A 6,360-nucleotide genomic window follows, 5' to 3' on the forward strand; every position below is an offset into this window, starting at 1 on the left:
AAGTTGCAGTTCTGTTTTTTCATTGTCTTTTGATAAATGGAATGTTCAATTTTAATATAATTATATTTATCGTCTTTTCATTTATGGTTAGTGAATTTTGTGGCTTGTTTATGAAATCTTTCCCTACAATGAGGTCATGAGGAAAGTGAATGAGCCATTCCTCCAGACCCTAATTTAATTCCAGTTCTTTAAGCCCTGCCAAATGCGACAGCATTCCAAATGAGCTCTGTGACTCCACTATTCTCTAGTCCTTAATCTATATTCCAAGTTGTAGTCAACTCCATGACTTGTAATCCTGTTGTAATCCTGCAGTGAAACGCTTTCCACTTCACTGAGCCTAGGTTTGGCCCTCAGATTCATGCCTTCCCTTCCCTATTTCTTCTGTTCGGTAAGTGACTCCTTACGAGCACTCCCCAGTGTTTGTCCACTGGGAGACCCTGGCCAGAGAGTGGAGGACTGTTTCTAACTCCCAATCCCTTGTTCTAATGACTCAGCAGCATCTCTGGCGACGAGGTCAGGCTCAAATAGACCCAGCTTCCACCAGTAATTTGTGTTGTGGGGTCCAGTAATACCAATGGTTTCTTTGTGCCTCTGACCTGGGGGCCTCATAGTTGATAAAGGGCTATCTAATAGTATAACTTCATGTTGACTCATAAGTTTGTTTTAAACACCTCCATGCAATTTTATGGGTATGTCCTTGAGCTCCTTGAGGGTAGTGACCAAGCTTTCAGTTGTTGTTGTTTTTCCTGTTTTGTTTAGCAGCCCTTTAACTTCACACTTTGCCTTGCAACTAATAAATGTTCTATAAATCTTTGTTAAAAGGTACAAATCTGCTCCAATCCCTGGGTTGCATAGGGCAGGGAGGATGGAGGTCAGAAAGCATTCTCTTCCTACCTCACCTTTCACTTGTCACAACCTTTCAGTGAGGTCACCTTTCTATTCTTAAACATTCAGTCTCTCTGCTCTCAAATACATTTAAATAGAAAAAAAAATCTAACAACATACCCCATTTACCTCTCTAGGGAAATGGACAAGCAGGAAATTCACTATCTCTGCAAAACTTTCACTCTCCAGAATGTATACATGAACACTATTTACAAAACCCATGCTAGTCTCAGGCACTAATGGAGAACTTTTTTCCTCTTAAATGCTATCAGCAGGGAGTGAGACATTCAGCAGAACCCCATATCCTTGGTGGTACACCCAGTACAAAGGGAAGAACAAAGCTGAGCCTTTCAAGACAAGAAAGTGATGCATTTGGGAGAGGTTATATAAGGAAGGTCACCCGAAAAGCAAGTCAGTGCAAAAGCAGTCCAGATGACCAGTCTCCAGAAGCTTCTATGCAGAGCAGGTCTTGTTATTCGCAAACTTCTCCCAGTCCAATATCCCAGGTTGTGTAATCCTTCCTTTTTGAATGGCGAAAAGCTAATAACTGAAAATTCTTAGTTCTATAAAATTAGGCATAATTTCATATATTAACACTATTTTCTTAAAATAGGTACTGCATAATTCCTATAGAATTTGAAGCAACAATCACAACAGAGATATCCATGAGTTTGCCAAGACAACTGAAGGTATTTCGGGCTTCACAACATAGGAAAAGAAATTATCCAAGTTTGAGTGAACATATCCAGCTTTTGCTAGCTTTAAGAAAGAACTCTGTCATTGATGAAGCATAAGGGGAGTCTCAGCCCTTCAGTTACTCGGTGAAGCACTGGGGCATCTTACTCCTTCCAACATTCTATATGTCAGGTGCAGCAAGTGCCAAGACAAATAAGTTATCTTGCTATTAAAAGAAAAAACACAGTGCTGTGCTACTATAAATCTCGCTGAAAGTGAAGAGATTAAATATGAAAAAAAAAAATCCTGTATTCCTTCCCTTAAAGTTTTTGCCTATTATATACCTCATAGAATTGATGCTGATAAAATTCACCGCAATTAAAAAGATAATGAAACAGCCAAGCCAGCATCAGGACTTATACCAATATTACTGACCAGCAAGTTTCCCAGAATCAGTAAACTTCTATGGAAAATTAATTTCATGGTTGTCTGCTCTGGTAAAACCCCTTACTGAGTTGTTATAAAAAGAGAAAATTGAGATTGGCTGTGGGAATACCAAAAAGTTGATGCAGCTAAAAAGAATTGGCATGTTTACATATTTTATTGCTTTAGGGCCCACACCCACTTAAAACCTTTAGTAAGTTTGCCTGTCAGCTGACACCAGAGTTGGAAAGTATTGCCCACATGGGTCCTCAAAAAAAAAAAAATTCCAGAAAGATGCATGTCTAACTACAATAGGTAAGTAAATAAGTAAATAATAACTGATGATGATGATGATGACGACGACGATGATAATGATGAAATGATTAACCCAAGTAAAGAACGGGCAGATAAAATTTCTATGTGAGAATCTAGCCAATCATTGGCAAATCTGTATTATATTTATAGAGCTTATATCACTATTCTCCAATATTTGCATTGGCCATAATTTGCTTTATAAGTCTAAGTCTGGGTACATTCAGCTAGGTTTGGGAGCTGAATAACTTTTCAAATTCTGTAGAAAAAAAAAATCTTAGAAGAAATCAAAGATATTATTTTGTTTATTTTAGGGAGTGATTTGTTTCAAGGTGAAATTTTTAAAAATTTACATTCCAAATGATTTCACGTTTTGTTATCACGCATTTGAAAACAGCTTGGGCATGACATACCACACCTTCTGCTCTTCTAAATAAGACTGGGGAACAGATGGCTACTGACCTTTATCTCCAATCAAGTTCTGCCTGCATGCATACTATCTTATTTGTAAAAATTAATCTTCTTACCTTCCCATATTTTTCAGATTGGAACAGTTGATTCAAGAGCCTATCAGTAATCAACATAATTATTAAAAGCTCGACACACATGCATATTCCCTCATGAATTCCTATTTCGAAGATTAACTTTTTGGTATTTTTAGCTATCAAAAATCCCAGTTAGAGATATAAAAGAATATGTTTGTAAAACTCTAAAATGTTCTGGTACATTTATCAGACCAACAGGCCAACCATTCAAATATCAACAAAGAAAAAACAATTTTAAATGGTCCAGGTCACACAGAAAGATTTGCCCTTGCAAAAAATCATGTATTATTCTCATTCTAAAGAATTTTATAATTATTAACCAGAAAAGGAAGCCATGCTATCCATGGGAAGCATTTGTGATATACACTATTTCTTTAGCAATTAAGTATATATTTCAGGAAGATAAAACTGATGTGTTTCATGGAAAATATTTCTAAGAACTGCAAGTTTATGTCTAAATGACCATAGGCACACACAGACCTAGGGCAGAATTAAGGAAGAGATGACTATATGCTTTCTCAAAAGGTTACAAATTCTTTAACATATATTTTCTCATTTCATTTTTATATCTTAAGTCATATATCTAGAGAACAAACATATATTCAATAAACTGAAGCAATAATCTATATATTTCATAAGAGATTTTCTTAGAACTGAAATATCCAAAAGTATCTCAAATTATACTTTGCATATGAAAATCTAAGCATCATGTGGCATTTTCAGAGTACAAAATAATAGTATAATAAATACTTGAAGAAAATGACTATTCCAGAGTAGAATGGTTGTTAAACAAGTTTTATAGTAAGAAAATAATTTTCCCAAATTAACAATGACTACTGTTATATAATTTGACCCTAAAAATGAACTTAAATTTTTGCTCTCTCTATGCTGGTATATTTTTTATAAGACAGGCTAAAGGACTTATCTCTTTGAAAATAAGTTTCACTGGTAGCTGTACAACATTTGCATAGTTGGTTTTTTGTTTATTTTTTAATGATAGCATTATTATCCTGACATTTTCTACTTTAACAGAAAGCAAATTTCAAGGTACACATTGTGGTAATGGATTAATCTCTTACCAGTGTGCCCAAGTATTCAATACAGTATAATAATTTACAATAAATAACAAAGTAAAATGTTATTCACTGTATGAGAATCTGTTGAAACATGTCTTTGATCTCAAAAGTAATTAAAATAATGTAGATGATAAGGTCAGAGTTCAGAATTTTACCTACATTAGTTTTCATAGGAACTGACTATAAACATTCAAATACTCTTTGAAAAAGAAAATTATAATTGTTCACCTATACAGGCTTATGATAGCTTAAAGCAAAACTCAACAATTCAAGTGGCAGTTATCAAAAAAAAAAAGAGGCACTAGTGTTCCTCTAAAGTATTACTAAAAAATGAACACTACTTCCTCATTAAAAGTACACAATGGTATATAGTCAAAATAGTATTTTTATAGCTAAATTTTGTTTAATTCCATTTTTTAAAAATCTAACAAAAAGGGATGAGTTTTAAGACATGACTCAACACATCTATTTAGTATCACATATTTATGCTCTGAAATACAAAATGCATGTAAATAATATATCCTAAATGCTTAGTTTATTTTAAAACTTTATAAATGTTATTTATACTAAACCATTTCATAAGGGCTACACTTTACAAATAATAACTAATAATACAATCATTTGCTGATAACCAGAATTATAAAGACAGATAATCATAGAAACATGCATTATAAGTCAATGAATTTCAGTCCTAGATGTTTGATACTTTCCAAATTATCTCCATCAAAGTACATCTAGAGGTTTCACATGTACTTCAGCATAGCTGAGGAACTAATCCAAAGAGCCAAGAAACTAATTCTAAATTTCTTTTAAGTTACATGATTTTAAAATCTAATAATATACTAATCTTACTATTTTTAGATATTTGAAATACAACTTTATTCTGATTCCAAACTAAAAGGAATAGGAATGACAGTAACAAACAAGATTTCACCAATGAATATTGTGCTATCGCTATAGTAGTCTTATATTTGAAACTCAGTAAGGCAACAGTGTTCTAAAACAGCTAAATATGCAGGTCCAAAAAATAAAGGTATTTTTTTTTAACTGCCACTTTCACTCCAAAGCTTGTTTATCTCCTTTAGCATCCCAAAGATGAAGCACATGTTCTGCTTAGCTACATAACAAAGTGGCAAATACGCTTTACCACTGACATCACAGGACAGTTGCCTATGAGACTAGCCTTCTGACCCTAAGCTCCAGCTCCACTTTCTCACAGGTCATCATCCTCATCCCACAGAGCAGTTGTCTGAGCAACCTCTAGATCATGCTCATATTATGCTGCCAAAGCTGGGTCCATGACAACCTCTGGTGAGGCAAGAGCAGGCATGGCTACAAATTCCAAGTTAGGGTCTTCAGTTAGTGTTCAAGTGAGCCAGAGACAGGGCTTTTCAAAGTTGAACTTATTTTGGCAGAAATGTCATAGTACTGAAGATTCTTCTCTAGGTGGAAGACAATTGATTTTGCCTGAACTTTTCTCTCCTCGATATACACTTTCACACACAAGACGATCGGGATGTTTCCACATACTTGTACCAGATCTCTATGCCAGTTAGGCACCTCCTTGTAAGTAACTCGTGAAGTTACATCAAGCATTATAGTGGCAAACTGGGCTTGGATGTAATAGCCGTCTCTCAGTCCACCAAATTTCTCCTGACCAGCTGTATCCCATCCATTAAACTTAATAGGTCCTCTGTTGGTGTGGAACACAAGGGAATGGATCTCAACACCGACGTAGCTACATACTTCTCAAATTCAACAGTCAGATGTTTCACAAATGTAGTTTTTTCCAGTTTCATCATCACCAATCAGTACAAGTTTGAACTAAATTTGGAGTTCTTGTAATGTTACTTCCAGAAGCATCTCTGGGCCTGTCTGACTGAGCTAATCTTACTATTAGTAATCAGTTATTGTGTCTTTCCCAAATCTTTGAGTAAAAATCTGCTCTAGAAGGTGTGCTTATGTTAAAACTATGGATTTGTTTAAGCTCTTGCTCTCACAGCACACCAAAGTCCTGGAATATGGGTACCCCTTAACAAAAAGCATATATTTGATCTAATCTCTACCTAGACCTATCTAGGTTAAGTTGAACTGCACCAAAGGCAGCAGCTATACAATGGTAATTCTAAAATAAGAACTGTTTTTTTACTTCCAGTCTATTTCTATCTTCTATATTACACCTTGCCCCAACAGATTTGTATTTGTGAATACAAATACAAATTCAGGAATTATGGATTCTACTTAGTTTTACTTAGAAACCCGTTCATAACATAGTTTACTATTAAATAATCCAGATATTATATCAAATAAAAGTAATCCCATTAACATTCTCTCCATAAGGAAAAAAAAGACATAAAGCAGAAAAATCGTATTTATCCTTAAAAATTGTCTAGTACCTAGAAACTTCTGCAATGTTTTTAAATCTAAAAAGTAGAAAATGGGAA

General features: G+C 34.5%; 1 pseudogene; it reads right to left on the bottom strand.

Annotated features, from left to right (window-relative positions):
• Positions 1-4,943: 4,943 nt before the first annotated feature.
• LOC107517488 lies at positions 4,944-5,970 on the bottom strand (annotated as a pseudogene).
• Between the last annotated feature and the right edge of the window lie 390 nt (positions 5,971-6,360).

Source organism: Rousettus aegyptiacus, unplaced genomic scaffold, assembly GCF_014176215.1.
Source record: "Rousettus aegyptiacus isolate mRouAeg1 unplaced genomic scaffold, mRouAeg1.p scaffold_m13_p_4, whole genome shotgun sequence".
Taxonomy (NCBI): domain Eukaryota; kingdom Metazoa; phylum Chordata; class Mammalia; order Chiroptera; family Pteropodidae; genus Rousettus; species Rousettus aegyptiacus.